General features: G+C 37.2%; 1 protein-coding gene across 5 annotated transcripts in view; it reads right to left on the bottom strand.

The window, feature by feature from the left end:
- Nucleotides 1–14,488, bottom strand: part of B3GALT1 (beta-1,3-galactosyltransferase 1) — a 531,946-nt gene that overhangs the window by 103,248 nt on the left and 414,210 nt on the right. The window contains exons 1-2 of one of the 5 annotated variants that reach the window (XM_081052856.1): nucleotides 14,155–14,359; nucleotides 13,453–13,526 (exon numbers count right to left, since the gene is read on the bottom strand). The exons of the other annotated variants lie outside the window; for them this stretch is intronic. The gene's annotated coding sequence lies outside the window, so the exon portion shown is untranslated. Of the gene's footprint in view, nucleotides 1–13,452; nucleotides 13,527–14,154; nucleotides 14,360–14,488 lie in introns of those variants that run through there. 5 annotated transcript variants of the gene reach the window in all.

Genomic DNA, 14,488 nt, shown 5'->3' with positions numbered 1-14,488 from the left:
TAAGTACACTGTCCCAGGTGGACATGGTTTGTTACAGGTAACACAGTTACTCTGGACCACAGCTGACATGGTCGGGCATCTGAGCCTGGCCATCTGTAGACCAGCCTCTGGTCTATGAGATAACTTGACGTGAGAGCCTTGTGTAATAATTCAACTAATCAAATCCCCTCCCTGAGAGTTTGACTGTGAGATGGCACTAATACCAAGAGATATTCAGAAAAAAATACACTAAGGGAAGGTCAGGAGATAGCAGAAGACATGAGGGCGCTGGAGCTTGGGCAGAGGGTAGAGCAGTGGTGGGAGCAGGAACAGGACTGGAGTCACTGGCCCACCAGAGTTGCCGTGTGTCCCCAGTGATGAAACTGTTCTCCAGGCTGTTGAGCCCACCTCCTCGGCTTCCTTCCTTCCTTTGTATCCCCATTACTAAGATTATCTCAGACTGTCTTAAAGCCAGTTGCCATGGTAAAGGGTTGCAGACCAGGGGTAAAAACTGATGAAAACACATGATCCTAATCTTTAAGGAGCAATGATCTAATGAGGCAGATAGGTGATTATAATTCAAGACTAACTATGCCTGGATGGGCTGCATTACACAACAAAAGTATCTCTGAAAGGGGCTTCTGGGACATTGTTACATGTTCTCAATTACAGGCCCATATGACAGAGCTGGAAATAGACAGAAGAGGAAGGGAAAGGGTGGAATCGGGGAAGACTAAAACAGCAAAAACCTATTATAATTCTGCTCCCATTTGAATTCATATAGTTCAGTAATTGCCTGCAGTGCTAAAAGAGAACCTAACCTTTTTCTTAATATCATGTTTAATAAAAACTATCTCTATATTTTGAGTGAGTTCAGTGCTCATTAGAGTGAGGAACAAACAGCAAATGAGTGAAAGCATTGCAAACTGAAGAGGGAACCTGTGATGACTTCTTCAGTCCTGGGGGGGTAGTTTGCTCCTCTCCTTCACCTGGGGGTACTGAAATCACACTCTGAATTGTTGGCTGGTTTAATAACGTGTACCCTGGATGTCCCAGTGCTAGACCTGGCCCAAAGTTTCAAAGTAAATAGGAAATCAGATTAAATAACCACAGGTTCAACTTTGCATGTACAATGCCTGAGTGAGAGGGGGCCCTTCTCTCTTTCTCTACTGTGATCAGTCCCGTCCTAAGAGTACAATGGAGATGGCCACATCCTTCTAGAAACTTAACTAATTACTCTTTCCCAGCCCAAGACCATGCTGCTTATATAGTCTGAAACCTGAGGTCACTGAAGGGCAGCTTTGAAAAATAGTGTACCTTGTCATTCTAGCCTCGTAGTCACAGGCATTGTAGAATTGGCTTATAGTGTAATGATTTTGTCAGAATGGGTAGACTTGAATGCTATTACCCATAGCCCATTATTATACTAAATGAAAGCAAATTATGTCCCTAACCTAATAACAGCTTACACGTTTTGAATGCTTATAGGGTATCAGGCCCCTTGAAGGCATATCTTCTTCACCACTTCCTCTGAGGCAGTGATAATAACTATTATTAGTCCCTTATTACAGATGAGAAGGATACTTGAGAAAATAACTTTTCTCAAACGTCATGGCCAATCAGTAGTGAAAGGTGGGATTTGAACCCACTCATTTGGACCTGAGAAGCTTCTCTATTTATAGCTCTGATACACTGCTCTCCAACATTAGAAAGAGAATGGAGTGAGACTGATGAGTGTGCAGCTTCCGTAGTAAATGCCAGTAAACTGACCAGTATATTCTGGCTAACTTCTACTCAAGCCCCGAGATTCTCTTGGATATTTGCATCTTTTTCTTCTCATTCTACCTCTGGAATTCTTCAGTAGTTTATTATTATTATTATTATTATTATTATTATTATTATTACTATTAATTATTATTATTGTTTCTGCAGAGGTTCTCTGGTTGAAATACATCAGCAGAGGGTAGTGATGTGAAATGGCTTCTTTTACCCTCAAAGCTTGGCCATTCACTAGTTTAGTGCACAAGTAAAGCAATGTGTATTTCAAATTTCATTCCCTGAGTAACCATGGTCTGCCATTTCAGCCTGCCAAAGTTAATTAGAAAATGAATATCATAATATAACAGTATTGATTGTAGCATACCACTAAGAAGTGTACGTTTCCGTTAATTAACACCATTCTCCATCAACACTATGTATATTTATATATAATCAGTATGGGTATTTGTCTATATAAGCCAATACGTTTTTTAGTACTGAAAGAACTCATCTCAGAAATGATCCATACTTTCAAATGCCCTTTGCCTCTATACCCACCCCCTGCCCACCACACAAATTGCCTTCATATTGGCTGCTTCAAAACATAATGTATAATTTTTGGAAAATCTGAGTAGAGACATAAAAACTATTGGTAAAACTATAAACAACATCTTGGGGGACAGGCTAGGAGAGGATTTCTAGACAAGTACAGCCTATTTATACTCCCCCTTTCTCCAAAATAATCTGAATATTTCTTTTTTATGTTCACGTAGTTCTAATATTATGAAACATTGTCTGCCATTTCAACAATCATATATATGTATTTCAACAATCATATATATATACATATATGTATATATAATATATATGTGTGTGTGTGTGTATATATATATATATATATATATATATATATATATATATATATATAATATGTATATATATTTAAAGTCTCTTTTAAAAGGCTACTATCTCCTGGAAAGTTAGGAGGTTATCGATCACTTATTCACTTAATGAAATCTGTCCAAATTTCATTACATTTAATTTAGATCAATTGAATTTAGGAATGTGAGTTTTGACTGGGTATGGAGGAGGGATTCATTCTTGAATCCAGAACAGAGAAAAAAATTCTTCCTCTCCTCCTCCTCTTCCAGAGGGCTTCATGGAGATATCCTACTTCCATAATCCAGTCAGGTAATTTTATCCATACCCTACTTTAGCTATGTTATGGATTAATGAGCCTTTTGTGGACTGGCTTGAGCAGTTAACCAATGTGTGTAACATGGTTTCCAGAGGAAACTATGCTCTGAATGTTGAACATCTAAGTTACAAACCAACCTTTGAGACAGTCTGTTTGAAACTGGGGACTGTTTATACATAGCTCCAGGCTGTATCTTCACCCTGCACCCCACAACATACTCATCAGACACTGTCTATTCAAATATATCAACACACATTAAAACAGAAGGCTTGAATGCATTGCATGTCTCTGCACACAAAATTAAAACATTTAGATGAACTGTAGACTAAGTAGCCTATCCAGATGTTTTAAAATAATTTGTAGGGCAGACAATGCATTAGTATTGATGCTTTTACCTTTCTTTTTTTTTTTTTTGGTATTGAGTAGCTCTCATTTTTATAACTGCAGTATTGCCTACTAAAACCTGTCTTTAATCCTGAGAAACAGGGAGTATTGAACTCAGTGTGTACACTGGAGACTGTGGTGATTAGCTTTGGGTTCTCTTGTAAGATGTGAACTCGGTGTGGATCAGAAAATGGGAGCAAGGTGAGTGGCCTGGCTATATATACTCCTTTTTATCCTCTCCTGTCTTTTGGCACTCTACTCTGAACCAGAAGCTTGATCTCAGCTATGATTTCGGTTATTTTAAGCCTCTTAACTTTCTGCCCTCTTTCTTAGATGTGCCCTGTGAAACCCAATCCAAAAGCAGGACGTACACTATTGCAGTTTTTCTCAAAATGCGATCAAGGGCCACAAGCATAGAAACACGTGGGGTATTTAGTATGAATGCTGATTCCTAGGCCCTCCCAGATCTTCTGACTCAAAGATTTTGCAGGATTATCTATTAGGAGTCTGCCTTTTAAATAAACTCTTCAGGTTAGTCTAGCGCAGACTTACGAAAACTGCTTCATTACAGCCTTATTCTGATTCTTCTAACTCATGAAACTTTCACTCTCCAATTTTAGTAACCTATAGAATATAGAAATCAAAGTAACAGGAAAAATTATAAATCTAAGTATCAGGGTGTCTCTGAAATGCAATGTAAGCAAGTTAGGAACTTGATAACAATTCATCAGAGATACTTGCTCTAGAATCTATTAAGTATATCGGGCATTTTTCTATCTGAAATCTGATTTCCATAGAAGATCAATAACAGAATATTAACATTGCCAATATGATCATCATTCATTATTTGATTTTTACACAATCATGGACTCTAAGCAACTGGCATTCAAAACAAATCATTCCTTCATTAGCCATAATAATACTTTATTGCCTTTGTTCTGAAATATTCATTTTATTTCCATTACCCCTATTGAATAAAGCCGGCACAAAACTAGCAAACCCTAGTTTATCACAGTGCAAATTTAATGGAGAGGCTAGTGAACGCTTCTGGTGGGTTTCCCCCTTAGAATAGCAAGCAGAAGAATTCATCTTCTCTAAGTGCCCTTCCATTGGTCTGTGGGGAAACAATCTGAGTGAAGAAGATTTGCAATATAGAGTTGTAACTCTTCCAAAATCATTGATAAGCTAATTTACTGCAATTAAAGCAATTACCAAGTGAATTGTTTGGCATCAAGACAAACCACCTGGTGAGTAAATGCATTTTCCCACATTTTCACAGGAAGGGGAGAGGGAGGGATATGAAGTCTGTGGGGACAGAGTGCATTTCAGAATCTCCGCAGGAGGCCAGCTCAGTGGACGAAAGTGCTCTTGGAAACAAACAAAGCTTCACAAGGGCATTTTTAGTGTCCAAACTCAACTCTCAACATGGAAAGTAGGAGGTTAAACAAGTGGTGTAAGGACCAGGAACCTCAGAGCCAGACCCAAGGTTTCACTTCTCAGCAGGTTGTTTGACTGGGTTTCACCTACTGGTCAGGGACTTGTCACCTACTGGTAGCCTAACGTGACTTAAGCCAGCACAAATGAGGGACCCAGGGCTCACCAGCAGTTTCTGTAGACGGTATGGGTTCTGGGTATTCTCTAGTCTGGACAGTGTGAGTGGCCTTTTGTTATTAACTTAGTTTTTCTATTTTTTTCTTTACTTAAAATGAGTGCTACTCACATTCCTAAGTTTCAGACTTTGGATTTGGGTTCTCGGTGTTCATGAAATGGCCCTTCTCTCCAATGTTTTCATGCAATAGGACCTTCATCAATGCTGGTGGGCTGTCTGGCACAGAGTTATTTTCCAGAATCAGTGCTGGAGCTGTTGGTAGGCAGAGATTCTAACATGGTTCCTATCTAGACCCCACTTTTTACATGTAGATTTATCCGGAGAGTTCAGGGTACTGAATATAATTAGCACTGCTTGCATTTAGCTGTCTCATCTCTTCTGGTTCACTTTGGGAGCACCTCAGTTCTGTTTCTATCAAATTCAGCTTCTCTAGCTCTATGAGTCAAATACCAGCTCCCCAGATATGGTTGCCAAAGAGCCATGATATTAAGGTGACAGTCCTGTTGTCTCCAACTCTTGTGAGGATCTGAGCTAAGGATATTTTCTTTTTCTTTTTAGAGCTTTGCTCATAGGAGATATAAATTTCTTGGAATTAGAATGCATATTTCCTCTCAGGAAAATTTTATCTAGAGAAGCCACAAATTGTGAAGTTAAAGGGTGGCTATTATTCTTCATCAATGGTAAACCCTGCACTTTATTAAAGATCAAATAGAGTACCTCTTTTTGCAAATGTACAATAAACATACACAAATGGTGTACAAAGTCACATGAGTGTCCACATGGCTAGAAAAGCAATATACTTTTACACTGCCTTTACACAATTAATATCAGCATTTGTCTTTACTTCCACTTGTAAGTACATCGAAATTCTTTTCATAAAAAGTAAAAATGTTTTATGAGTATATAAATATACACACAAAGGTAAAAAGTATTGTTCTCTTTATTTAAAAAAATTCTATAATACAATAACTCATCTTAACTTGAAATATCTAATGAACATAATACCGATTATTGCTATTCATTGTTTCAACTTCAAGCATTTTAACTTGAAAATGCTTCCATTTTCAAGTTAAACTCTCACAGCATTTTAAAAAATCTTTTTACAATGTAAAAATTCTTCATGTGTCAAAGAAAAAAAAGGTAGACAATACGATTTTCAGTAGCTAAGACTCTCAGAGAAAATGCAGTGTTAGGCAAAGGGTTTGATTTTTCCTGGAGGTATAAATGTGACTTTCTAAAGAAAGAGTTCATTTCTGGCCCTAGTAGTTTTCTGTCAAAAGTGAGCATAATGCATACAATCCTACTCTGGTCAGCTGCTGCCTAGAACCTGGGTCTTCATGATACCCTTCTCCAACCTCTGCAGTGCTATCTTCAGATATCTACCTGATCTATAGGTCAGAAACTCAGTTATACATTCCAGAGGTACCTTAATTAAATGTTCAATATCCCAGGAATTAGATTGTCTGGGAAAAACTTGTGTGTCTAAGTTAGCTGCTGAATAACACGTCTCCACTTTTCTGAATGTCTCATCAACTACTGCTTGCTTCCTCTCATGCCTTCACCTCCATCAGTTACCCCAACATTTCCACCAACACAGATACCCTCTATCAGTCCAAACTGGTGTCTACCTGAGGAGCAAGTACTCAGACATACACCTTTTTGAACTCCAAATTATTTTCACCAAAGGGGATGAAACCTATTTGCAAATTAGTGACATCTGACTAAAGTCATTAGCTAGTGTATGTGGAAAAAGAAATTACAAAGACAAGATCAAAGACTTCTAGAAATATGTTAAAAAAATGTAACCTAGCACTTCTGGTCAGGATGGCAGAGCAGGCAAATTCTGTGCTTACTTCCTCCCATGAACACATCAAAATGACAACAAAATTATAGAGCAACCATTACTGAACACCTGAAGACTGGTTGAATAGAATTCCTATAATAGAGAATATAAAGAAGAAACCATGTTAAGACTGGTAGGAGGGGCTGAGACATGAAATGGGCAGGTCCCACACCCATGGAGTAACAATTAAGAATAGGGAGGGATATCTCGACTGTGGAGGTTCCCTTGAGGAGCGAGGGGTCACAGCCCAATACCGAGTTCCCTAGCCTGGGACCCCAGTGACAGGAAGAGGAGTTTCCATAATATCTGTCTGTGAAAACCAGTGGGAATTACACCAAGTGAAAGAGAGAGCTGCTGGAGACCTAGGTGTTCACCTTGAGGGGTCCATGCACGGACTCATTGCCTCACAAACTTGCTTACTTTAAACCTCAGTGCAGGGCAGGAGATCAGAAAACTCCAGGAATATCCAGAGAGGAACTAAATTGAATAGATTCAGGGAAAGAGCTGACAGGGCAGGAGGTGGGGAAACTTTCTGCTGGGATGGAAGTGCTGGCAGGTGCTATTGTTCCTTTGTTGAACTCTCCTCCCATCCAATTGGACCAGTGCAGGCAGGTGCCAAATCTGTCCTCCCTGATAACCTGGCTAAAACTGTTCTACCTCCCTAGTGATTCCCTGAGACCCCGCCCAAACCAACTCATGCACTGAGCCCAAGCCTCTTCCAGTGGCTTTTCCACAGGAGCAGCCTGCCTCACCTTGTGCTGTGGACTTTCCTTCTAAATGATCCACAAACCTCAAACTAGCAGAAGCTTGCCTTAGTGTGCCTTCTACTTCTTGCTATGTGGCCCCATGCCCAGCACAAGAGATGACAAGTTTCAATTTGTATTATAACTCCCATCAGGTGGCCCCAAACCTGGCATAAGTGGCAGCCAGTCTTGGTTTGGTTGCAACTAAGTGGCCACAAGTGGCATCCGGCCTCAGCTCACATCATGGTGCCCACCAAAGGGTCCCAAGCCTGGCACAAGTTGCAGCCACCCTCAGTTTGTTGCACAGCCTTTCCCAAGTGCCTCTAAGCCCAGCACAAGTGGTAACCAACCATAGATCACTCTGTAGCTCCTAACAAGACGCCCCAAGCCCAACTGGTGGCTGATCTTGGCCTGGAAGGAGTTCCTCCCAAGAAGCTTTAGAACTAACACACCTCATGGCCAGATTCAGACCACACCAGAGCACCACCCAGCCATCTCTGCAAATGACACACCTGATGGGCAGACTTGGCTGTCACTAGAGCCCTGCTCTGTGGGGTAAGCTCCTATACAACAGCTCGAATGCTGTAGTTATGCCCTGCCCTCACAGCCAGTCGGCCTGAGGGTCAACCCTCCCACTGAGGTGCCAACAGCAATAAAGCCTCAAATATAATAGATGGGCACACACAATCCACACAAGGACACTCATGGAGCATCCAGCTCAGGTCATCTGGTAGACTGTTCCATTGGGCTCTACCGAACACTCACTATAGAAAGCCACTCTGCCAAGATGTGGAGACATAACTGATTTACCTAATATATAGAAAGAAACACAAGTAGTCAGTGAAAATGAAGAGACAAGCATGTCCTAAATGAAAGAAAAAGAGCTAAAGGAAATGTAGACAAGCAACCTACCAGACACCGAGTTCGAAACACTGGTCATAAGGATGCTCAATGAAGTTAAGAAAACAATAAATGAACACAGTGAGAAATTCAACAAAGATATAGGAAACATAAAAATGGAGATAGAAAACAAACAAACAAAAAAGAACTGGTCAGAAATTAAGAATACAATAACTGAAAATAAGAATACATTAGAGGGAATCAACAGCAGACTAGAGTAAGCAGAGGACTGAATCAGCAATCTGGAATACAGTTTAGTGAAAAACACCCTATCGGAATAGCAAAAAGAAAAATGAATAAAAAAGAATGAGAATAGCTTAAGGGACTTCTGGGACAACATCAAGCGTACCAACATAGGGGTACCAGAAGGAGAAAAGAGACAGCAAGGGGTTGAAAACCTATTTGAAGAAATAATGACAGAAAGTTTTCTAACCCTTGGAGAAGAAAATAGATATACAAGCCCAGGAAGTGCAGAGTCTCAAACAAAATGAATCCAGATAGGCCCTCACCAAGACAGACCTTAGTTTAAATGATAAAGGTTATAGTCAAAGAGATAATATTGAAAGCAGGAAGAGAAAGCTGTTAGTTACCTACAAGGGAGTGCCCATAAAACTGTCAGCTGATTTCTCAACAAAACTTCGTAGGCCACAATAGAGTGGCACAAAATATTCAAAGTGATGAAAAGCAAGGACCTACAACCAAGTTTATTCTACTCAGTAGAGCTATCATTTAGACTTTAAGGATAGATACAGACCTTTCCAGACAAGAAAAAGCAAAAGGAGTTCATCATCACTAAACACGTAGTAAAAGAAATGGTAAAGGGAATTCTTTAAGAAGAAAAGATCAAAACTGTGAATACGAAAATATAAGAAAGAAACAAATTCTCACTGAAAAAGGGCAACACTTAATAAAAGCAGTGGGTCAAACAACTATAAAGCTAGTAAAAGGTTAGAAGGCAAAAGTAGGAAGACCATGTGTGATTACTACAACATATTAAGCGATAAACAGAAACACACACACAAAGAAGTAAAACAAAATAATGACAAAAACATGAAGGGGTTGAGTAAAAATTGTAGTGATTTTAGAATGTGTTCAAATTTAAGTGACCATCAACTTAAAACAGACTGTTATAAACATGATTTGGTATATAGAAAGCACAGAATAACCACAATACAAAAATCTACAAGAGATATACAACAAATAAAGAGAAAGGAATCCAAATAACACTATAGAAATTCATCAACACACAAAAGAAGAGAGAAAAGGAATAAGAAAGGAATGGAAAACTACAAAAACAATCAGAAAACAAATGGTGATGACTATGTACCTAGCAATAATAACTTTAAATGTAAATGGACTAAATGCTCCAAACACATAGGGTGACTTAATGGAAAAAAAAACAAAACAAAAAAAAAACAAGTAAATAAATATGCTGCCTACAAGAGACCCACTTCAGGTCAAAAGACACACAGAATGAAAGTAAAGAGATGGAAAAAGATATTTCATACAAACAGAAAGAAAGAAAGAAAGAAAAAAGCTGGTGTAGCAATACTTATGTCAGACAAAATGGACTTTAAAACAAAGCCTATAATAAGAGATAAGGAAGGACATTTCATAATGCTAAGGGGAACAATCTAACAAGAGGATATAAGTTTTGTAAACATTTGTGCACCCAAGTGGTAGCATCTAAATATATATATGAAGCAAATACTGACAAACATAAAGGATGAGATTGGCAGTAATATAGTAATAGTATGGGACTTTAGTAGCCTATTGACATTAATAGATAGATCATCCAGACAGAAAATCAACAAGGAAACAGTGTTCTTAAATGACATGTTAGACCAAATGGATTCAATTAATTGACATTTTTGGGACATTTTACACAAAGGCAGCAGAATACACATTTTTTTCAAGTACACATGGAACATTCTCTAGAATAGATCATAAGTTAGGCCACATAACATGTCTCAATAAATTTAAAAAGATTGAAATCTTATCAAGCATCCTTCCCAATCACAATGGTATGACCCTAGTAATCTATTCAAAAAAACTGAAAACCACACAAACATGTCTCCACATAACACACTACTGCATACCATACTACTAAATAAGCGTTAACGAGTTCAAGGAGAAATCAATAGGTACCTTGAGACAAACAAAAATGAAAACACCACAACCTGAAATCTATGGGACTCAATGAAAGCAGCTCTAAGAGAGAAACTCATGACAATATAGGTCTACCTCAAGCAACAGAAACAATCTCAAATAAACAACCTAAACTTACAACTAAAGGAACTAGAAAAAAAAAGCAAACAAAGCTTAAAGTGTTTAGACGGAAGGAAATAATAAAGATCAGATTAGAAATAATTGAAACAGAGTCTAAAAACAATACAAAAGATCAATGAAACCAAAATCTTTGAAAAGATCTGGTTCTTTGAAAAGATAAATAAAATCAATAAACCTTTAGCCAGACTCACCAAGAAAACAAGAAATAGGGCCAAAATAAATAAAATCAGATAAGAAAGTGGACAAATGACAACCAACACCACAGAAATGCAAAGCATTATAACAAAATACGATGAAAAATTGTATAACAACACTGGACAGAATGGATAAATTCCTAGAAAGATACAATCTTTCTAGGCCTAATCAGGGTGAAACACAAAATTTGAACAGACCAATTACTAGAAATGAAATTGAATCAGTAATAAAAAAAAAAAAAAAATCTCCCAACAAACAAAAGTCCTGGACCAATGGCTTCACAAGTTAATTTTACTAAACATTCAAAGAAGAATTAATGCTTACCCTTCTCAAACTATTCCAAAATTCTGAAGAGTGGGGAAGCCTGCCAAATTCATTTTATGAGGTGAGCATTACCCTGATACCAAAAACAGACATACACTATAAAAAAGAAGATTATAAACCAATATCCCTGATGAACACAGATGTAAAAATCCTCAATAAAATATTAGCAAACCAAATTCAGCAATACATTAAAAAGATCATACACCAGGATCAAGTGGGATTTATTCCCAGGTTCAAGGTTGGTTCAATATCCACAAATCAATTAATGTGATACACCACATAAACAAAATAAAGGATAAAAATCATATGATCATATCATTAGATGCAGAAAAAGCATTTGACAAAATCCGGCATCCATTTATGATTAAAAACTCTCAACAATGTGGGAACAAAGAAATTGAAGATACAATTAAATGGAAGTATATACCATGCTCATGGAAGAATTAACATATTAAAATGTCCTTACTGCGCAAGCAATCTATGGATGCATTGCAATTCCAATGAAAATACCAATGGCATTTTTCACAGAAATAGAACAAGTAATATTAAATTTTTGTATGGAATGACAAAAGACCCAGAATAACCACAGCAATCTTGAGAAAGAAAAACAAAGTGGGAGGTATTGTGCTACTTGATTTCAAAATACTACAAGGCTATAGTAATTAAAACAGCATAATACTGGCATAAAAACAGACACAAAGATCAATGGGACAGAATAGAGAGCCCAGAAATAAATTCTTACTTATCTGGTCAATTAATCTTTGACAAAGGAGGCAAATATATATAATGGGGTAAAGGCAGTCTCTTCATAAATAGTGATCAGAAAACTGCACAGATATATAAAAAAAATGAAACTAGTCCACTTTCTTATACCATATATAGGAATAAACTCAAAATGGATTAAAGACATAATGTGAGATCTGAAACCACAAAACTCCTAGAAGAAAACATAGGCAGTAAACTCTTTGACACTATTTTTAGCATTATTTTTTTTGGATATATCTCCTTGTGCAAATGAAACAAAAGAAAAAATAAACAAATGGGATTACATCAAACTATTTTTTTTTTGCAAAAGAAGGAAACTATCAATAAAACAAAAAGACAATCTATTCATCAGAAGAAGATAGTCATCAATGATACATCCCACAAGGGGTTAATATCTAAAATATATAAGGAACTCATACAGCTCAACATCAAAAACAATCTCATTAAAATTGGACAGAGAACCTGAATAAATATTTCTTTAAAGAGGACATACACATGGCCAATATGTATATGAAAAGATGCTCAACATCACTAATCATCAGGGAAATGCAAATCAAGTCCACAATGAGATAACACCTCACACCTGTCAGAATGGCTATCATCAATAAATCAACAAACAGCGATGGCGAGGATGTGGAGAAAAGGGAACCCTCATACTGTTGGTGGGATCATAAATTGGTGCAGCCACTATCGAAAACAGTATGGAGGTTCCTCAAAATATTAAAAATAGAACTAATGTATGACCCAGCAATTTTACTTCTGGGTATTTATCCAGAGAAATCTATCACACTAATTTGAAAAGACATATGTACCCTTATGTTCATTGCAGCCCTCTTTGCAATAAAGATATGGAAGCAGCCTAAATGTCCATCAATAGATGATTGGATAAATAAGACGTACTTATAGACAATGGAATAATACTCAGGCATAAAAAAATAATAAAAGCTTGCCATTTGGGAAAACATGTATGGACCTAAAGGGTATTATGCTAAGTGAAATAAATTAGACACTGACATACAAATACCATATTTCACTTATATGTGGAATCTATAAAATAAAGTAAAGAAATAAAACAGAAACAGACTCATAGATACAGGGAACAAATTGATGGTCACCATATGAGAGGGAGATTGGGGATGGATGAAAAAGTGAAGGGATCGGGAAGTAAATATTGGTAGTTATAAAAATGGTCACAAAGATGTAAACTGCAGTATAGGGAATATAGTCAATAATATTGTAATAACTATGTATGGTTCTAGATAGGTAGTAGTCTTATTGGGGTGACCACTTCATAAGTTGTCTAAATGTCTAATCACTATGTTGTACACCTGGAACTAATATAATATTATATGTCAATTGTAATTGAAATAAACTATTTTTAAAAATGCAGCCTCCAGAAAGGCAAACTTGAGACAAATTATTAACAATTATTGTAGTCTAATAGGGATTCAGAAATACTACTTACTACTTAGTGGGTGCTCTCTTTCCATTTCATGTACAGTGACAACACCCTCGTGTGGCTAGACAAAGTGAGTCCCACTGTATTGAAGAGAGAATGAGCATTGATTTTTTTCCCATTAAATAAAATATTATACAAAGGCATGCTTATAAATGGTTACATCACCAACGCCTGCAAGTAGACAAGATAAAAAAAAGTTCTTAATCTTATTTGCTAAATTGAACCTGATAGAAAGAAGGCAAAATCTCCTGTGTAAATCAAATGACAGAATATGCTGACATTTAGTTGCACAAAGCAGTCATTTTATAAAAGTACATATATAACTACTAAAATTTAAAATGGTTGACGAAGGGGTTTTATATCCTATTGTGCCAAGTTTTATATTTTTTCCCTCTGCTCTAATTAAAATAAAGTAGTCATCATTGTCAATGGGCAGAGCCCGTTACATTGCTTTTATCAAAGGCAAGGAGGTGTAAACACAAACTACCAAGCAGAAGAGAAAGATCAAGACTCATTGTCTGACAGTGAAATTATTAAACATAATCAAAGATTCAGAGTGAACTCACATTGCCTTTCAACACATTGCTAAAGAACCCTTTTAGCTGTAAAACTAGCATACAATCTCACAGTCCTGACACTGTTTTGACGAAACTTGGTTTAAGATATTTAAAACAACTTCAAAACTTCAAATGAAGAGGAGTTACTTACCACAGGATAAGTCACACTGCTTTGAATGTGGACACAGGGCCCCTCAAGTTGCAATCAGTAACTGATTAAAAGTTGATCTTTCAGGGCCTTCTAAGTCTGAAATTTTAGCACATTTATTGGTGATTAAAATATATAGCCTGTTGAATGCGCTCACATATGCTAACAACAAAATCAGTGTTTGTTGTCTCTTACGAAATACAAGGACAATGATTTATTCTCAGGAAGTCAGTTGGGCCATGAGGTAAGGTACACAGTTCTATATTGAGAAGTGAAAATCCTGCCCATGGGATTCCGGATCCTTGAGTGAAAGGAACAGATGGCCTGGGGGATGGGA

This window comes from Rhinolophus hipposideros, assembly GCF_964194185.1.
Source record: "Rhinolophus hipposideros genome assembly, chromosome: 6".
Classification (NCBI taxonomy): domain Eukaryota; kingdom Metazoa; phylum Chordata; class Mammalia; order Chiroptera; family Rhinolophidae; genus Rhinolophus; species Rhinolophus hipposideros.
The sequence above is the reverse complement of the archived record's forward strand: the minus strand, read 5'-3'. Positions and strand labels throughout refer to the sequence as shown.